We start from the raw sequence: 21340 nt of genomic DNA, 5'->3' as shown, positions 1-21340 counted from the left end.
AGTGGGGACAACAGAACAAGAGACAACAGGTCAGCAAAGGTCTAGGTGTCACTACAGTAGAAAGTGTTGGGCTTCAGCATGGGCTGTGCCCACGGACAGGAGCTGCAAATGCCAGAGGAGAAGTTTGAGGCATGTCATGCTCACACCCCTTCTTTGCAAGGCAGCTTTGGCAATGTTGATGGCAGAAGGTGTGCAGCAACAACTGTGCACAGTTGGGACAGTCGCTCCAGAGCCCCCATGTTCTGGAGAGAGACAGGAGGCAGAAAATCTCCCCAAGCAGCTGAAAAGGCAAGCAGACATGAGGAGATGCCAGAAGGCATCTTCTACTGCTGGTTGCTTTCACTGAAGAACTCTACCACCCCCGAAATCACGTGCCAAGGGAAGTGCAAACATCTCCTCTCTCTCCTTAATACCACCATCCTTTCCCAGTTACAGCCTGTGCAATGTAAGCACTCCTCCACTGGTTAACCATTGCTGGTTAACCTGGCTGGTGATCTGGTGGCCTCTTGACTTGTACAAATACGTTGCGACTGCTCTATCTGTACGGCGACAGTGCAATCCCCTTGTGCCTCTACCACCCGCCCTGGCCTTGGTGGGTGGTGAACCTCCCAGACTGAGCATGGCTGGCACAGGAGAGGGGTCGTCCCCTCAAGGGGTGGTGACCACCCCTCTGATCTCTTAGTTTCAGAGCCCCAGACAGGCAAAACAGACTGCCCTTTTGCAGGGGTGTTGATAAGTGCCCCAGCACAGCACAGGAATTGGCCTCAAATGGTTGCTAAATTCTTCACGACTACTTTGAAATGAGCAAAACCTGGCAGCAAACTTTGACTGTGTGCCCTGTGTGGTGTGTGGGCATTTGTGATTTCAGAGATAGCCGGACTAAGGGACAGGCTTAGCTGTAAAAAGGTCTAAGTATTTCCTACAGCAGGGTTTGTAGCTGAGGCCTGTTTCTGATCACGTCATCGGTCCATACGGTTGGATGCTTTCCTGCATCCAGCAGTGGCCAAGAAGTGTTCATATCTACCGAAAGACGAACATTAGAGAATAAATTCACTCCTTGTGAAATAGAGGTCAGTAGAGTTACGCCAGGGAGGAGTCTGGACCGAGATACCCGGACTTGGATACTGCATTTTAAATAGTAAAAATATTTTCAGTGGACAGGGAACTGTAAGAGGTTTATAAATGCAAAAGAGAAGAAAAAAAAAATGGTGCTGCTCCCCCGCAGCCTCCTAAAAATAGCAAATTACACACCTAATAAATGTATCAGCAGCCCATGAAATTGACAGCCTGAAATTGAAGAACAGACTCGTTTTGTTTGGAGAAATAGTCTTTAAGAGTGCGGAGGTGAATTAGAAAAATGGCAACTGACATTAAGAGTGCAAGATTAATTCAACCGAGCTTTAATTGAGACAGCCTGAATGAGCCAGAAAAAGAGAAAAAGGGAGAGGGAGAGGATCCCAGCTCTGTCTGGCTCCATAGAAACTCCACCTACCATGTCCTTTCAGCTGGAGCTCAAGTTTCAGCATTACATCATCCCAAAAACGTCCCTTTGGCTGATAATTCCCTGGGAGCAGGGCACTGATGCTGTGCGCAGGGTTATGGATACGGCCCCTGGGTGCAAATTCACTCTTTTGGGTTCGCTGGCGGGGGGACGGGCCTAGGGCGGCCCTTGGACAGCCTTCAAAACCCCCTCCCTCTTCGGAGGCTGGGGACCACTGGGGCCACTGGCTTTTGGGGGGTCCCCACCATCCCCATCCTCGCACCCCGCGGGGCCACTGTGGAGCCGCCCCGGCTGCAGCTTTTCCTTGCGGCCGGAGGAGCTGGGGCTTGTTGGAGCTGGCGGGGCGGGGGCAAGATGTTATTTATATTTCAGAACAGATCCGCGTACTCAACAAACCCTGAAATCCCGAAGCCTGTAAAAGCATTATGCAGGCCATCCTGACTGTGAGCCTCGCTTGGGTTTCCTGGCTTAAACAAGAAAGTCCTTCTCATAAGCAAGGAATAAGCCCTTGCACAGGCAATATTTCAAAAGCCTTGCTACTACTGAGTAAATAAATGTGCGTAGCAGATACAATAAACATTTTCTTCTGTTCTGAAATCAGATCTGCAGATCCCAAATCCCCCTGTGCTGTGCAGACTGTAATTACAGGATATGTTAAATTTTCTTTATAGCCAGCCCTGATGGTTGTTAAGTGACCGCACCGCCCAGTACAGCACCCCTCTCTGGTCTGCTACCATTCGTAATGAAAACCAGATGTTTGTTTAAAGTTAATAATCAATACAGCACTCATCCCGAGTCAAGTAGGGCTAAACATTTGCTTAGAGAAGCCATGTCAGAGCCGCGATAAGCAGGGGCTTGGTGCAGCACGCCGCTTTGGACCCCGCTGGGGCGTGAGATAAACCATTCAAATTCCAGAGAGCGAATGCTGGGGCCGCGAGGTTGATCTGAGCCTCTACAAGTAACCGAAGCAACTAAAATAAATGCCCCATCCAGAGCAACCCAGATCCCCGACGGGCACCGCAGCCCTGCTCCCAGCCTGCTGCGTGCTCCAGGGGAAGCCCGAGCCACCGCCGCGCAGCCTTGCTTTGCGCCGGCTTCTCTCTTCTATCTGAATTGAGTAAGAGTATGTGCAAGGGGAAGAGTACGATGCAGTTGAAAGCCACGATGCTGATAGGTGGTGAGTGCTCCCAAATCACTGTAAAGGCAGCAGGAGCTGGCAGAGAAAAGGGTACCCAGCATCTCATCACAGTCAATTGAGGTCAAAGCTGAAGTTTTCTGATCTTTCTAAATCCCAGGTTAGACAGTAAATCGAATAATTTACTGCTGGGTTGGGCAGTGACTTGGAGGAACTATTAGGGCAAACTTTCCGTGTGGCCCACAGCTGGCAATATTTGAGCCTTCATCTCAGTGAATGGATGAGGAGGAGGAGCATTTGGAATGCTAGTGGGGACTCCAGATGGAGGTAACTCCAGCTGATCTGCTCTCCCCAGATCTTTCCTAACTGGGTCAGAGCTGTCCCAGTTCAAACATGATTTGAAAATGAATACTGGGAGAGTGATTTGCTGTTGCTCCAATGCTGCTCATTGTTTGCAAACAGCTGGATGGCCAAATCCTTTATGTTTCCTGTGCTGTAGGTATAAATATTTCAAAGCGGACTGAGTTCTTTTTCTTCACTGTTTGCTGTCAAATGACCTCCACTATCCATCCCAAGAGCTGAAACAACGCAATGTGATTCAGCTGCCCAGCCTGCACCCTCCCCTTTCCCACGTCCGCTCCCAACCCTGGCTCAGAGAGGCTAGACACCGTCATATAAGCTTAACTGGAGTACCCACCACACCTTACTTCTGTATGGCAATAGCATGATGAATGCAAAGTGAATTTGAGAGAGTCCTGAGACCTAGCGTTTCGCCTGATGGTGGAAAAAGAGAATTCTCTTGATTTAGCCTGTTCCTTTCTGACACTATTTAGCAGCAGAAGCTGAATGCTTGCCTATAGCCTAACCCAGCGACAGAAGTCACTGCTCAAATATTCTGCTGTAAGAGGCCGAAGTTTTAAAGTCTAGGCTTTCCCTAGGAAAGCTAACAAGTAAAATGACAAGAAGAAATGATGAGGAAATGTATATGACTCACAGAATCATAGAAATTTTGGTTAGAAGGGACCTCTAGAGGTCATCCAGTCCGACTTCCCCATTTGAAGCGGGACTATCACCAGCAGTGTTTTACTGAGGCTGTATTTCAGGGTATGATCTGTGAGTTTGCCCCATCCTTTTTTCTTTCTTTTTTTTTCCCCTCCAATTTTTGTTTGCAACAGCCTTTTTCAAAACCTTTGAATTTAGTTGCATGTAATATCTACCCCCTTAACTCATCTTAACTCACATGATTAGGCCGAACAGTTTCCATGAAAATATTTGTATAAAGGAAGTGGGCAATCACTAAACCCTTTCAGGCTTCTCTACCCTAAATAAAAGGCTTTTCTCCCTTAAGGAAGACATCTGCTGAACTGAGGTGCCATCCCCGCTGTCTCTGGCAATAGGGTCATGCAGCACCTGAGCTGAAATCCGAGAAAGGACAAGAGAATTGTAATGCATAAGGTGCAGGGCAACCTACACCAGCTTCACTCCTTATTGTGCAAGTACAGAAAGGGAGACCCGGGACATCAGAAGCACTCACATGCCAGTTCTACTTCTGCGCTGTGCTGAGTTGTTAACTTCCCTTCTTCCTCGGCACAGAAATCCCCAAGTTAAAGTACTCATTTAGAGTTACCCAGAAAAGCTGAAGATAGAGTTGGATCCTGTTGAAAGCCGCTGTTTTGTAACAAGCCAGAACCAACCCTCTTGGCTTAAAAAAATCCACCCTCCATTCCACTTAAAACAGGTTCAGTAAATGATCTGTGACCAAAAACAAAACCAAGTACTAAAAGCTGGATAAAACTGCCTATCTCACCTCCAAATTAAATGAATCTGACCTGCACACCATGCACACCAAAGCATTCCTAGAGATCCATGGCTCATGAACGTATCAAAAAAGGTATTTATTAAAAAACAGTCCATTTGAAAACATACTAATGCTGAGTTTTTCTGAAGATGATTCATCTGCATCCCCAGGTCATACCATGCCTACAGAGCTATAGCATCCTCCTAATATACTGTATCGTCTCTCCTTCCCCTATACAGCCGGACTCCAGCATGAAAAAAACCTCAAAGCATAGCTCTGGGTAATGCTATGAGGAAAGCGACAGCCCCAGAAGTGCTGGCCATGGATCTGTGTCCTCAGGGCTAGTTTGCGTGGCAGAGACCCCCCCGCAGCAAGCTCCTGGTCTCCGTGTTGGCTCAGGGGTCCCTCAGTAGAGCGTTGTTGGCCCGGAGAGGGCAGGGCTGGGACTGCCGTCCCTCTCCTCAGCCTTTCCCGTTAGCTGAGTTAGGTGGCCCAGCTGCTCTGCGGCCCCAGCTTTCACCACATGTTGTCTACAGATGCCTAAAAGCTGGGCTTTGCGATGCCTAATTCCCAAGTCTTGCCTCAAGCAGCCAAGTCAGCCATACCGTAACACTTTCAAAATAGCAGTCTGGTGACAGCCTTCATGCTGAAAAAAACACCTTTCCCTGGGACAAAAAGCCTCCAGTTTGGGTATTCCTGGGACCTGGATGGGCACAGTGCTTCCATGGCTCTCAGGAAAAGGCACGGGATTAGGCTGGTCACCGGTGCAACTGGATCCAGCAGCGTATTCTCGTCTAAAATCTTCTTGCCTTGGAAGAGATACTGCTTTTTTCTTTTTTTTTTTTTCTTTCCCCCGGCTTTGTAAGTAATCCTGTTCTTCACTCTCCGCTGTCTTGGCACCTTCCAAGCAAAATCTGACACTGAGGAATAGATCCTCTTTTTTTCAAATAATAAATGGAAATACATTTTTGCTGCAGCCTTCCAATCCGCACAGGCGACACTGTCAAAATGCTCTGAACTTTTTTTGGAAGCAGCAGATGACTACAGCTGGTTAGCACAATTATAGCCGTTGTGTAATGCTTGGATCCTCTGTTGTTTCATTCATTCTATTCATCAAATTCTACATTATGCTGTGGGGGAAGATCTGCCTGATGGTAAATTTACATTTTTTCCTATGTTGCTGTTATTTTTCATAGTTAAAGGGACACTGGCAAGTGACACATCACTTTTTTAATGTCTTTTCAAAAGTTGTTTACCCTGTAATTTACAGTATCCTCTTAGAAGCCAGAAGAATTGAGAGCTTGAGCAATTTGGCATTTCCTCACTCTTGTATATTGATTTTTTTTTTTCCACTGTGGGCTGGAGGAAGCTCAGACACTTTCTACTTAGAGTGGTTCACAGTGGACTTAAGGACAGAGGCTACCGATTTTCACAGCACTCGCAGACGGAGATAAGTATTACCTGAACACTATTGCCATTTTACAGGCAGGAGGCAAGCAGCCCTTGCGGAGATGGGGCCAGAGCTGTGCCAAGTTGTGTACAGAAATGCCTCTGTCCCAAGCAGGGGATTTTGGGAGAAAAGAAGGACCTGCCCTAAAAAAAAATCACCCCCCAAAGCGCCCGTCCACCGCAGAGCATGAGCAAGCTCTCCTCATCCTCCAACCGCAGTCACAGCCACCATGGTCCTGCTACCCTCGGCAAGGGAACAACCAGGCTGGCCCCTGACACGGGGCGTCCCAGTCCCGCCAAGAATGGGGTGAGGAAAAAGGGGTACAAAGCTGACCTCTCTCCCTCACTTTATCCATGATTATAGCAGACCAAGGTCCTGAATTTTAATTCTTGCACACATCTTTTTTCTTTTTTATAATATGCAATAACACACACATCATATCAACATGGGATCACAATCATAAAATGGGCACTGATGCTGATGTTAATTTTTGATTCTGTAAAACCACCACTGTATCTGAGCTTTCTTGATTTTTTTTCAAGGTAGAAAACCCAATCACATTCAGTTTTCAAAAACAAAACTTTTTTTTGCTGTTCTCAAGATGGATGTTTTGGGGAACTTTTGCAGAATATTGACTTTTTGTGTCTCAAGGTTTTCACTGGAAAAGTGAAGGAGTGTATGAAAAATAGTACATTTTTAAAAGGATTTTGATACTGTTATAACAAAAAGAAGTAAAAAGAAAATAATGGGATGGCATTGAAGGAAGAAAAAGGGAAGGAATGTAGTTTACAGATGCTGTTCCTTATTTTTCTTCCTCTTTTTTTGTCTTCCTATATTAAAAATAAACAAATGAACCAAAAATAAGATAGAAATGTTTTGAGTTTTTGCAGCTCCCCTCTATGAGATTTTCTTTTATTGTTCCTTTTCTTTTCTTTCTTGATACTGTTCAATACGTAAGACTGTATACTTAAAATTCATTTGGGTAATTAAGTTAGTGAGAACAGCAGAATTTCATTAGGCTGGAACAGAAAGTGGCTTCAATGAGCACCAGCGTTTTCACACGTCCCAGGATGGGGTAGAAGCACCGTGTCACGCAGCATCAGCCCTTGAGCATCGGGGGACCGAGGAGCCTGGGATGAACCCTCCAGACCCGAGATACACCTTGCTGTGCCGCACGAAGCAGCCGTCCTACATAGTGACAAGTAGTCGCCAGCAGCATTCCTGGGTTCCCCTGCAATAAAGATTATTTATGTACCATGACTGCTAAGTGCTACTAAACACAAAAACAAATGACACTATAGTCTCAGACCACTAAATTTCTCTCTCTGCTGTACGTATCCTTTGCTTTCCCTTTGGCTGCCTTTTTGCTAGCTATAAATTGCATAATTCATTCTCTCAGTTGTTTTATAGTTTTGTGGTGAAATTCAGATTTATCATCATTAAATATTGTTATCACTGTTTACACAATGACGCAAACTGTCTGAAATGTGTCTCGGACTCAACGCTGACATCTAACCTCAGGAGAAGATGGGACTCTCCAGACCAACACAGATCCAGCCTACAAGCCAAGTAATTGGGATGAAATCTGAGAAAACTATTGTCATCCTGGAAGCTGGGAGGGAGGGTCATTACATGTTTAATTCTGCTTCTAAAAGGCAAAGGTGCAATGCACAGTTTGTCAAGAAACAGGCCATTGAGGGCTTTTAATACTGTCACTTAGCAAGGATTATTTCTTTCCCTTGAAATGCAAAGAAACTGAAGATACTGTAGAACGTAGGATTGTGCCCAACAGGGGGGACAAAAGACCCATTTCTCCTCTCCTTTCTGTCCTTTCCTCGGTTTCCGGTAGGATTGCAAACTCAAACCCCTTCCATTTTGTGTGGTTATTTCATGGCCTGGATACTAGGGACCTGCTCTCTGTGCTCCAGGACCTGCCACCCCCCTGATTCAAGACCTGAGAAAGCCGCTGGTGGGGCCATGCGTTGGTAACCCCCAAAACAGAGACCACAATACCTTCCGGTGATGGAACACTGGCTTGGTTTGTAGGTCAGGAGAAACCCGCTGCTCCCGCCAAAATTCACTCCATGTCTTGCTGGACTGGGGTGACCTGTGGGTTGTTTCAGTTAGACCCGCTTAAGTCAGGTCAAGGATTAGTAGGTCTCAAGGAAAGCCACGAAGCGCTGGGCCACCAGTCTCTTGGGACTGGCTCTGCTTTGGCTGGTTCATAATAATGTCATCATGAAAGATTAAAACATTGCAGCTTGGCGGAGAGGAGCGGTAGTGCAATAAATCCCTCTGTTGGGGCATTTCCTCTGGCTGCTTGTCTGCACGGCCATTTCAGGCTACTCTGAAATTAATTTCAACATTCTTGTAGGCACTTATCTCCCCAAAGTGAGATTTCCTGGGAATCGTCGGGGAAGGAATGAAGACAGAAGAAATACGGCTAAATCCCGGCACTTAAGACTTGAGCCCTCTCTTGTTAATGCTCTTGGTGTAAATCAGGAGGAATTCCACTTTCATCAAGGGAATTATGCTGGTGGTATACTGTCAGTGAGAGGAGGCTCAGGTGTGAGTCCTTTTAGTTGGACTTCCTTTATCCGCTTTTACAAAAGGAGACCCCGATCCTGCAGATGGCTGTGCTCAGCTTTTGGGTATCGGAGATCTCAGGGCGGAGAGACGGGAGAAGCAGCACGATCACTCGCATGCTTAGACTTTTCTATGTATATAAATGTTTCAGGATCAAGGCTTAGTCACTTCAGAGGGAAATTACAGCCACAGTCACAGGCAAATACTAACTCAAAAATACTTGGAAATTGCATGTTCTTTGATGCAATTAACTGTAAATTGGACCTCCTTTCTCTTCAGGGAAGTTGCTTTTTTTTTCACTTTCGAACAAGTAAAATTCAGTCCTGAAGCCTAATACACCTTAAAAATGTCATGATTTGCTGTATCTAGTAAGAAGTAAGTGATGGGGACTGAAGGAGGGGGAGGGAATAACACAGGGCAACAGATACAGAACAAAATGCCATCGTGGAGAAAGCCACTCGCAGTGAATACAACCAGCTGGGTGTCTGGATGCTTTGTAAAATTTTATTGTGAAATGCACAGATGATGAGCACAGCTGCAAAACATCAGGAGTGTTTATCATGATCTCCCAGAGCGTTCTGGGTGTGTTCCCCTTTGACACTATTTATGTAGGCTTAACCTAAGCTGATTTCAATGGAGACATCAAAATTGTTTCAAGGTGCATCCTATTATACGCAGGATAAGCTTGTGGCTTAAGGTTTCTCTCCCCTGTATTATGTGGTGTTTATCAGCATGCAAAGGACAACTGAATGAAGAAGTAGCTGATAGCATCTAACTAACCAGCTGCTGTTGCTGAAGCAAATAAAAGACATTTCTGGCACTCATACAAGTATTAAAAAGGGGATTAAGCAGATTTTTGGGATGGAATTCAGGCTCAAAAATCTGTAATCCATCCTTCTGTGCCTAAACATTAGAACGATCTTCAAGCAACGGGCCTGACTCTTCCCAGCGTTACTTATTTTACCTGAATTCAAGTCCCTCCCAGCGTTGCGCTGGTGCGATGCAAGAATAGTACGGCCAAGAATCAATTTCCCCGTATGGTGTGCTTCACCTGCTTGTGGTCCCAAAGGTTTATATGTGATCACCCGCATCCCATAACATACGATCATGCTCTAATTCAGTCAGACTATTCACAGGCATAAAAGTTACCATGACTGTGGCCCAAGCCTCTTATACTGTAGAGGAGGAGACAATGTAAGAACCTGTTCCCAATTTCTTCAGATAGTTTGCTGTATAAAAAGTAAAAAATAATAATTAAAAAAAAAGGTTTTCTGTGTGTTTTATACTTCCTGATTTTGGCAGACAGTGAAAGCATCGAAATACTCCTAAGGAAGCTGGTTTTGTAAGTTCCGGCTGGTGATGGGGGGAGAGAAGGGGAGCAAGAATATCGGGTGAGAATAGGTACTGACAGCTACCTGCCCCAAGAGAGGTTTACATTAAGAATTCAAGAAGTAACCTAGGAAAAGTTGTTGTTACAAAATGAAATTACACAAGTATTAAAAAGCTAAAAACCTTTGTTATAATTAAGCCACGTTTCTGGAGGGGGGAAAAAAGTAATTAAACCGTGGTATTAATCTTAATGGCAACCCCCCTTTTCCCACACTAAGGCCTTGTGACAGCTTTACTCAGTCTCCATTAAGCATTTTCAAGCAGTTCATTGCAAACAGCGTCTGATATAACTGTGAAATCCCTGTAGCGCTGTCACAGCTGCAGTGTCAGATTTGAAAAGTGAAGGAGTACTGGGAGAGAGACACTTTGTAATCACTAACCCAGGTCTCAAAGCTGTTCAGATTGAGCTGTTTACATTATACTTAGGCAAATTTTTTTCTTCCCTCTGAGATTCACAAATTGCTTAACAAAAGTCACGACACCTATTTTTTCACATCAGGATCTGAAATGCAGAATACGGAAAGATTCACTAGAAACAGTTTGTTACAAAGCTGGGATTAGAAATCAGAACTTCTAAATGCAATCTCCTACCTCATCAGCAGAAACAACGGCTTCCTGCATCTAAAAAAATGAATCTTCTTCCCCGTTCTTCCAGGGTTGCACAGAGAAGGAATTGTCATTCTTCTGGTCCTGAGAATGTCCCCTTCTGAAGGAAAAAGCCATATTCCCTTCAAAACATCTCAGCCCATCATCTTCCAGGGTTGCACAGAGAAGGAATTGCGGTTCTTCTGGTCCTGAGAATGGCCCCTTCTGAAGGAAAAAGCCATATTCCCTTCAAAACATCTCATCCCAGCTCACTGCCGTTGCTACGATGGGCGTCGTTACGGGCCGGCGCTTTGCAAGGCAGGTGCTGGAGCCAGGCTACGTGCAAAGTCCATTGATGGCAATAGGCTGCAGGTCAGATCGTCACAGCTCCTTGCTGTCTGCTTGCAGTGGTACTGCTGATCACAGAGCAATAAAAAGCTAAACGCCGTCCCTGGTTTTGCTTCAAAACCTCTTATTAAAGAGTTGTAAAAGTTTGAGTGCAGGAGGTGTAATTCTGTACCCTCATAATTAATATTTTATATTTCTGTCTTTGCAAAGTTGTTTTTACAAAGCCAGACGTTGGCTGGACCCCAGCAGCTATTATCACAAATCAAATTTTGCATTTATTTGCACTTCTGTCATTGGAAAGGAGGAGGTTTTATTAATGGTAGTAGTAATGTTCATATGTGGAATTCACTTCTGGCTTGAGAAACTCCTGTGCCAGCGTTCAGCCAGGAGCGAACTTTATGATCATGTTATCAACTCTGAAAACAGGAGATTAAGCAACAGCCGCTGAAGTGGTAACAGATTTTTAACTCTATCAGAATCAGTTGCCCACTCCTCTGTACTGTTTCCCTGCAATATCAATCTCTCATATTTGAAGGCTTTCCCAATGAAAGAGAACCACCACGCAGCATTATTTGTAAAACAGCTCTGTCCTGAAACATGATAGTGCATGAACTCGACCTGATAATTTATGAACTCACAGCTAAGCAAGAAACAGTTCCCCTGCAGCCCAGGGAAAATGTACTGTAACATGCTAAATCTCTTTTTTAAATGTAAAATCGTATTGCCATTCAGGTTTGTGGCTTTCTTAAATGTGGTTGTGCTCAGAGAAGGGACTATAAAAATGACACACTTTTACTCAATGGATCTGCTGTCTTCTGCAGGAAATTTGAGTCAGATATGTTTCATTTACTGACAAAAATAATACCTTGTTTTTTGTATTTTCTACTCTGCTAGCAGCGTAAAAACTATACAGCCCTGGGAAAAGTAGCCAGCTCTCCTCTGGTTCACGCACCATCAACAGTACTGGTAATTAGTTTTAACCACTGAGTTTTGATTGCCTGTGCAAAGAGATTAGGTTGACTTTCATATCCGGGGCTGGATCTACTGAGCTACTGGCTAGAAAAACTGGGCCACGTTTTCTGCTGATACACAGCTCCCTCGACTGCAGCTGGAAACCTGACCCTCCATCTTCTTGCCGCCTGCCCTCCTTGAGCAGGGATCTCTGCTCAATGGTGACCGTGCCACGCAGCACGCAGACTTGGACCTGGCACGTGTCCCTGCACGGAAGGATGAATTACGCCCCAGAACTGGCTGGGTGAGAAAATGCCGTGCTTGGGAGCTCAGGTACCCGACGGGGTACGTGCTCCTGGCTCACCCCAGCTGCAAAATAAAATACGTGCCCATGAACCACCGGGGCAGCTGGATGGTCGATCATCTAGGTGGCAAACGCTGGGGTGAAACGAGTCTCCAGCCACCAGCAACTGCACAAAATGACCATTGGCCTAACTCATAATGAGCTGTGCAACAGTACGGACAAGTAGTCAGTACTAAGCAGGGCTGGATAACCCCCCCGAGCCATGCCATCCCTCCTGCTGACACAGCCTTGCCGTCACCTCCCCGGCCGTGAGCGCTCTCCCACATCTGCCGTGCACTCAACTATTTTTAGAAGGGTTTAGCTGACAGGTGGACTGCACTGCCAGCGCGTTTCATCTGGTCCTGGGTCATTTTGTTTACAGTGCCAAAGCAATTCAAAATGAAATTATCCCTTCAAACAGTTTCCAGATTACATGATCTTCTAGCTGCAAATGAAAGCCATGCTGTCACCCAACAATCCAGCTGTTTGTTTGCAGCACTGGAAATAAGCATGCTGAAAGCAGACAAGAAAGCTTTCAAGTCAGTTGTTCACTGCGAGCGATGAAGAAGTTGCAGTTGCCTCACATTTTCCAGCTAAATCAAAGCAGGAAGCTCCCATCCCGATGGCCTGAGCTACAGGAAGGGCAGCTCTGCATGAAAAATTCACATTTGTCACAAGCGAATATACTGTACACATGGTATTTTGCGTGGAGAACATGGTGAGCTGACTCTGCAAAGCTGAACAGCAGTACACCTCCTGTGAGGCTGAGGAATGGTATCAATGCTTGCCAAACACCTTTGCCGACTATAAGGGATTTTGCAATTTCTGTGTAAGGTGTATGTCTGTGTCCATCCGCTCTCATGGGCTGTGATCGATTACTAAATTAAGTTCCTCTACACAACATTCAATCTGTAACTGAATTTTCCCTTTCTGGTGATTTCATGCAGCGTTTGACATTAAAAACAGCTGTCTTAGGTAGCTAACTCCACTTGTCCCCAATATTTCATTATGACAAATGGGATGTATTTCCATCACTTATCATAAGATCAACACTGCAGCCAAGCAAGTGCTAGCTTATTTATTGTCAGCCAGGGGATGGATGGTCTTAAGTGCCTCCCTTAATAGGGATGATTCCTTAACAAAGACTCTACTCGCAGATTGAAGTGTCTGTCTTCAGTTTCTGTCCACCGGTCCACCAAGCTTTGTTTTGTTTTTTTTTTTTTTTGACCACACTGATTGTGGTCACATGCAAAATTAGTTTGTTCTGGTTGATCCAAATAAAGCAGTAAAACAATTTTTCATTTTTTTCTCACTTGTGAGCGCATGTTAGTGTGATTTTCCTCCCTTGAGCTGAAAGCACCGAGTGTGATTGTGTGGTCCTTCCTCCCTCTCGTTGTGTAGCATTTGCACCACCAGCATGGGTCTTCCTCGCTTATCCACTGCGTTTGTGGGGAGAAGGTGGGCTGAGCGGGGCAATCGCACACGAAAAGGCTGCTTGGCCTGGGTCGCCAGGGCCAGGCTGGACAGGCGGAGCCGAGACTGCGCGCCAGGTCCCCGTCCACCTCTCCTCCCCCTGCACCCCGGTATGCCAGGACTAGCTCTGGAATGGCCACGGCGTCACAGCCTCGTACTACAATGTTTTGGCCAGGCTTGAGGAAGAGAATTCCCTTATACTGGGCTCCCCCAATATTCGCTGTAGTGATTAGCACGCAGGCAGCCCGCGCTCCCCAGGGGAGTTTGCATTAGCGGCACTGCCACCATCGCCCCGATAAGCCCCGACCTGGTGTTGTTTGTACTTCTCGGTCACCTTTATTTGTTTAAGAGGCCAGACAAGGCAAACACTTGTGATGCCTTGTTTATTCTGTGGCTTTCACTGGAGCATATTAAACTCATCATTACTTCATATAAGCCCGAGATAGGCATTTTTTTGCTGGCAAGTGTTGACAGTAAGTAACAGACACTCTGCCACAAGGTAACATGTTTATATACTGGTGCGAATGCCTGGTGGATTTTATCCCTGTAAAACTATCATAGATAAAGAAGCTACTATCAGATAAGTGACTATAATAAATGGCCACAATTAGTGCTCTGCTGATGAGACTACTCGGTGGTCTCTCTGCTTTAGACAAACCCCAGGCTCAGCTTGCTTAGTATAAATGGAGACAAGGACCATTTAAAATAACATCAGCCTCTCCTGATTTCTGGGGGCGTTTTACCAAAACACCACTGCTAACTGAATTGAAATCCCCCTGTATTTATCTTCAGAGGACATACAAATGGGAAAATCAAATCAGACATAAAATAAAGATGTCCATTTACGTGCGCACACACACACACTAGCTACTTGCAGGTTTCCCGCATTTTTAAGGCTTCAGGTTTAACTGTGGCTTTTCGTCACACCTGGCATTAGCGCTCACCAGCCCTTCCTTTCGATGTTGCTGGAAACAACAGTAAGAGTCAGGGATTTGGGGAGGCGCTGGCGTGAAGCCTCCTGCGCCCCGCCGGAGGGGCGTGCACGCCCCTGCCTGCTGCCCCGAGCAGGGAGCGAGGGATGCCCAGGACCCAGCGCTCCCACCCCACAGCAGCACGTCCTCCCAAGGCCCAGGTGGGAGCAGTGCCTCCCCCCTCGCTCTGCTCCCAGGAGCTTGCCGAAGCAGCACGGGCGCTGCAACCGAGGCGGTGCCACCGTCGTGCAAACAGGAGGTGGTGGGTGCAGCTAACCCCAGGCCAGCACCCCTGGGGACAGCTGCTGTCTGCTCCCAGCCTTGCATCAGCCCTTGATAGCAGTCCAGAAGGCCTGATACATCTTCAGGTGTCTGTTTATATTCTGTATTTATTTATATTCTTATGGCACTTAGTGCCTCTCTGAAGTCAATGGATTGACTCCCACCAAAAGGCAGGTCTCCAGGAGGTGAAATCCTTTCCATTGAACAACCAAAGCTCTCCGCAAAACACCCACCCATCATGTACAAGATACTAACCCCCCCTTGATCTGCCAACGAAAGAATTGGAGAACTACACTAAAAGAGGCAGTGCCAACCCCAGGGCTGTACAGAGCCAAGTCCCCACCAGAACCAAGCTCAATGTCCTCCTTGTACCCCAACGGTAAAAATAATCACACCCAAGCCATGTTCAGGGACTGTAGCGGTGAGAAGAGGCTGTTGTATCAGCTGCTGTCTAACCCCATTCCTTTTCATTAGCAGCCCTTGTTTGTAAAGTAAGCTCATGTTGCTTCATGAAGTGATCTTACAGTCACTGTTTTAAAGGCATCTCTGTTGACATCCAGCCAGATCTCATTACAGCCAGGACTCAGAAATGAGAGCCTACAATTTAAGCACTTTTGCTGAAAAGGTCTTTAAAAGACATTTATACCCTTGCACAGTCTAGTCATTTATAGAATGACATGTATTTACAATGGACTGCTTTTACATATAAATATGTGTGTATATATATATGTTTGTACATACTCAAATACATATACATATATATACACATATGAATGCACTGAAAGAGATTTCTGACATGCTTTTACTGTCATTAAAATTATTATAATAGAAAAGCTCAGAACTATTGTTTGTAAAACACAGACTGTAATCCTCTTGAGTTATTTTTCATCCGTAACTACACATTTTGTTTACATAGTGTCAAAATGGCACCATCCAGCGCGGCTGGAGATGTCTCCTGATCTATCTTCTACCCCCTCCTGAAATGCGGTGACTTTTTCAGAACCAGCTAGTGGAAAAAGCTCTTGCGTAAAAGCATGCTTCTACTGGGGTTTACACTTCTACTTGATTTAATATTTCCTAATAATAGTTTCAGGGGAAATTGCATCAAATGGTAGAGGAACCCCCACATTCACACTCCACCCCAGGAATTAGGTGCTTGTGCGCAGCAGGATTTATGGTGGTTCTTTCTATTCCCCTTGCCAGAATATCTCATAAACTCAGAAAAGTTACGCATGCATCAGTGTGTTTACCTTTTCATGAGCTTAAAGTTGATTTATTTGACCTTTGAAAAATAGGATAATACTTCTTGTTGACAACACCATGGAGTCCAGATTAAAGGAAGACTGTCAAGTAGTTTAAGCCCCAAATCTGAGATGCCTTTAATTATTATAACTTGAGGACAGTGTTCACTTAATTCAGCTGAAAGCCAGTATACGATGTCTGCCCATCTATGCAATTTATACATGTGTGTTCATGTAGACCTTTGCATGTATTAAGCCCTGGGGCTCCCTGGTGGAAGAGTGACTCTGGTGAGATAACACATTGTAATAAGTTGCTTCAGTGCAAACACGGCTTTAAGACACTGCAAGAAGTCCATGTGGGTCTTTGCACCAGGAAGGCAATTATAACTATTTCAGTGTAATTACACTGGTAAGAATTTCCTTAGAGAAAGCAGGGTCTTAGAGCAGAGCAAGTAATTTCCCCCCAGTAACTTGTCCACTTAAGTCTCCATTTGTTGTTTTGTGTTTGTGAATGGGTTGTGCGCATGATGCGGAAATCTTCTCTGCATTAGCTATTTACAACGATTTACAAATTTGTTTAAGTGCCCCTTGCATTTGCAAGCCATTGCATTGTGCAAGTCGTGTCGATGGCAGTTATACCAAGCCCATTGCATTGCTTCTGGTCAGCGAAGGATACAATTAGTCAGTACAGTACAAATCACAAACATACAAATCTGGTTCCTCTGCCAGGAATGTCCAAGTAGCCCAATTTAAAATCAATGGGTTTAGCATTCACCACAACCATGCACAGGAACTCACATACTCAAAAAGCGAACAAATAGGAAAAATTAATAAGAAAAATCAGTTAATTCCCCCCAGCCTGGCCCAGAGGTGGATTGCATACCAATAGACACAGAAAGTTAATAGACCCATTGGAGTCACCATCACTGGAGGTGTTCAAGCGCCATGTAGACATGGCGCTTCGGGACATGGTTTAGTGGGCATGGTGGTATTGGGTTGATGGTTGGTCTTGATGATCTTACAGGTCTTTTCCAACCTTAGTGATGCTGTAATTCTGTGATTTCACAGTATCAATTTCAGCTGTGACAAATGAGCAACAGTTACTTACATGAGACCCCAAATCCGTTTATCTGTAGCATCAAATCTCATTCAATGTACACAGAGGTATTACCAGCCTGCAGGTACTTTAAATAGATCATTTTAAGTTAAATAATCAATTCAATTGAAGTGTACTTTTAAAGACTAAAGACTCTGATCCAGAAATGAGTGATACACCGAGGGAAGGGAAGAAGGGTTCGCTGGTAAGCAAAGACACAGGTAGCAACCCATGCTAAGTGAACACTTCATACAAAATATCTTGAGGCAGTCTTGGCTGTTGTGTGTCTGTGCAGAGTATTGTCAAGGTTATGAGCTCACAACAGGAGTTTCATACATGTACGGGTCGTGCCAAGCCCTCCTGTTTCCATGAATAAAGAAGATGACTTCTGCGGTCAGAAGAAGACCTCACTCTTAGATGACATTAGGGCATAAACCAAGGTTTACCTGGCCTGTTTATGCCCTGCAGTATCTTCCTCAGCCACTAAAAGGAGATGGTTTGACTTAATCATAGAAGTGCCTGCTATTTTCTACTCACTATTGCTACTAGCATTAGTTCCCATAGTTTCATAGGAATGATCAGATATATAAATCCTTTCAAAAACACCTGAAACTACTGGAAAACTGGATATTTGTATGGAATCAAGTAAGACAGACATGCAAGATGTCAGGGGGTGGGGAGGGAGCTTTTCAAATAATAGAATGAAAAAGCTTTATTTTTCACATCTCCTTCCCCTGTTCTGGTCATCCTACTTTTTTTATCTGGTATGTAAGTATATCTGAGTCAGCTTTCTGCAAAACCATGTTTTAGAAAATTAAACAGCTATTAAATATAGCTCCAGAAATTAAAATAGCTATTGCGTTCCTCCAAAATACCTCCTTAAATCACAGTTCAGGAAAACATCATTCACCTTAATGGAGAATCACTGTAATGGAGCAAGAAGCAACTTGGAAGCAGGAGCAGCGAAGACGGGAAGACATGGTTCAAGTTCCCCTTCATATTTTCTTAGGAAGCAAAACTATCTTTACATAAGTAACTCTCACAGATCCAGCCAGGTCCACATAGCTTTAGACCGGACTTGGTTTAACCTCTCCTGTCTTCTCTTCTCTTCTTTTTACATTAAAAAAAAGCCCTAGGAAAAAGTGTGTTTGGCAAAGGTGTGTATATATATCTTTAAGACACATAGAGAACTATATTAATGCTGGTTGCTGGATTAATTTGTTCTTATGGGGGCTAAGAAAGGGTCCCTACACTCAGATCTGTTTCCTAGAATTTATTAGTCCTCACTGCAACCTACTCAAGATTGCAGCCCAGTTTAAAACCTGGGCTAATTCACACTACACCACAAAATGTAATGATACATCCTATTGCATGAGTACAATAGTGTGACTGTTTAGTAGCTTGCCATACTTGCAGACTTTAAAAAATGATGGCCAGAGAGGTGCAAGAGAGGTGTCCTTCTCATGCACAAGCTAGGCTAACCACAGAAGGCTATGTGCCTGTTTCTCAGGACTAGCCTGGGTTGATCTGTTCTGTTGGCTTTGTTGTCGGTCTGATTTTATATCAAGAAGTGTTTAAAGTCAGTCAAATGTCCAAACAGATTGCAAATGTGACTGGGTTTAAACAACAAGTATGTGTCTGCAATATTTGTTTGTGCCCCAGAAGCTTCCCACATTAAAAAAAAAAAAAAAAAAAAAAGCCCAAAGACTGGCGTTCCCAGTCTGGTCCTTGGTGGCTGATTTATTAGCTTTCCTGTTTTCATCAACATGTTCAAGTTGCTAAAACCCATCCTGTTAAGCCTAATGTGTCTGGCATTCATCTTCAGCCCAGTACCATCTGCAATAACAAGCAACAGATCCCTGATCAACGGCTGCAATGTCTCCCCAGGAGTATCCTCCAGTGGGGAAAAAAAAAAAAAAAAAAAAGGATGAGCGGGATGAGCCTGCCTCCTGCTTGGGGCAGTCCCTCTGTCCTGTTTTCCTTGACAATCACAGTAAGTTGCCGCATAACCTGCATTTTCATTTTGTAATGGGGAGGGTGAAGGCTTTCAAGAGTCCTCTGTTTTAATGAGCTTGCAACGTGGCAAGCAGCAGAGGCTTTTCCTGTTCCTGGGGGAAGTATCTGTTCTCTTTATTTCTGCAATAGTGAAATTAAGCTGTGAGCATTGGGCAAACACTTACAAGAGCAACCTGTAAACATTTGCCCTAGCGAAGTTCTGTGTGTTCCATCACATGTGCTTTCTACAGCAGCTTCTCCATTCACTTCTTCACCACTCTCAGTGGAGGCACCACTTGGCTGACAATAACATGAGTGAAAGGGGCAATTTTCATTAGTATGCCTGCAAATGGGCATTTCAAGTAAAACACACCCCAGAAGGTTCACACCCAAAAATTTTCTCAGAGCTTTCTTAAGATGACCAAAACCCTTACCTGGAGTTGTGTCTTCAAGAAGGACTGCTGGAGGCTGCCTGGGCATGAGTGCAGAAGCAGGACGAGTGTCTTTGACTCTCCCTCCCTCCCATTCTCCTGCCTCTACCCACTCCTAAGGCTTCCCACACCTGATGTGTTCATGTACTTGGTGACCCTGCGTGGATTTCTGACACAAATTAGTTGTCTCCCCTTGAGTTCTGTTGTCTTCTAGCATCCACCACACCCTTGGAAAGGCGTTGTCCAGCTCATCTTCCACTGTCGTTGGCCTTGATCTTGGCTCCCGTTAGTTTCATTTGATGGCTCCTTGGTTGTGCACAGTAATATGTGTCTCTGTGAGTCCTTCCACATTTCTGTATCGAGGCGGGAGCACTGAAGTGCAGTTTAAGTTAGATTCAGATGATCTTCAGGCCTTCTAAGAGGTATTAATGACGGAGGGAATGGCAGCTACACCATGTGGGACAAGTGAGCCCTATGTGTATGCTCCACAAGCAATGAGCTCGGCAGCTAGCTGAAAAATCACTTTTAAATAAGAAAACTGCAGACGTTCAGCCCCATGCACAGATATCCTGCAAACAGAAAAGGGAACTCTAATCTCCGAAAGCATTATGCTGTAAGTAGTTCTGTATGCAGGTCCATTAGTAACAAACATGTCGAAGGAAGTAATTATTGTGGTAAATTTATTGACAGAGCTGGAAAATCCCCTTGTATCACTTCTCTCATTCTCTTCACTTTTTTCTTTCTTCTGCATACACACAGTATTACCTCTGCTAATTTGGGCTCTCCAGGCTAAGGCAAGCTACATAGGAACTGCAATGACAATCCTAAAATGAGGTAGAAGAGCTGGCAACCAAAAAACCCCTCCAGAGCAGTTGCTTTAATATCTTTACTTTAAAAAAAAAAAAATTAGAAAAGCCTTCTGAGAAGGAAAGGTGTGAAAAATATTTAATAGGTGACTGGAGGGCTTCAGCTGTGAGACATCAAGAGCTTATCTCAGTGCAGCTCGACTCTTGCTGAGATCTTAAAGGACATTATTGCATGGGAAAGAAGCGTGGGAATTAGGCTTAGCCAAATTTGAAAGGGAGCATCAGTATCGTTTACACCAGTTTCTGACTTCATCAGCATGAAAGCTACCTGCTAAGATGTGGTCAGATACCCTTAGAGTCATTTGTAGTAAACATGAGTCTAAACACATATAAGCGATCGGGATATTCTGTAACTTAAGTGCCATGGCATATAGCTGGGAGCGTGGATTACAGCTGGGGTTTTGGCCGTACAGAAAAACTGACAAAATGCAAGACAAAAGAGTTAAGATCGAGGTGGAGAGTTCCTGAGCATTAACAGTATAGGAGTAGACTGGAAGTAGATAGGTAGAAAACTGCTTTACAAAATCAAAAGACTGATTTGGGATAGGAGCATTTCATACAAAAAGTGCCGGGGGCCTCTGGTGAACAGTCTGAAACTGGAGAGCTGAACTCGGACTGCAGTGTTTGCGGATAAAGTTGGTGACAATGAGTTTTGTAACAGGATTCAGAGAATTTGGATTTCTGAGCACTTTGAGATCCGATGAAAAGCACGAGAAGGAAGCCAAGTGTATTATTATTGTTGTTGTTGTTGTTGTTGTTGTTATTAATAATAATAATAGTAATATTACAACACCAATGTTGTTATGAGTGAATCAGCAGATGGCAAATGCCTTTCAGTAAAGGCAAAGGCAAAATAACGTGTCTGGTAGCAAGGAGCGAAGCTAATGATTATGTGCTAA

This window comes from Gavia stellata, chromosome 2 (genome assembly GCF_030936135.1).
Source record: "Gavia stellata isolate bGavSte3 chromosome 2, bGavSte3.hap2, whole genome shotgun sequence".
NCBI classification, from domain to species: Eukaryota; Metazoa; Chordata; class Aves; order Gaviiformes; family Gaviidae; genus Gavia; species Gavia stellata.
This window is presented reverse-complemented; position numbering follows the sequence as displayed.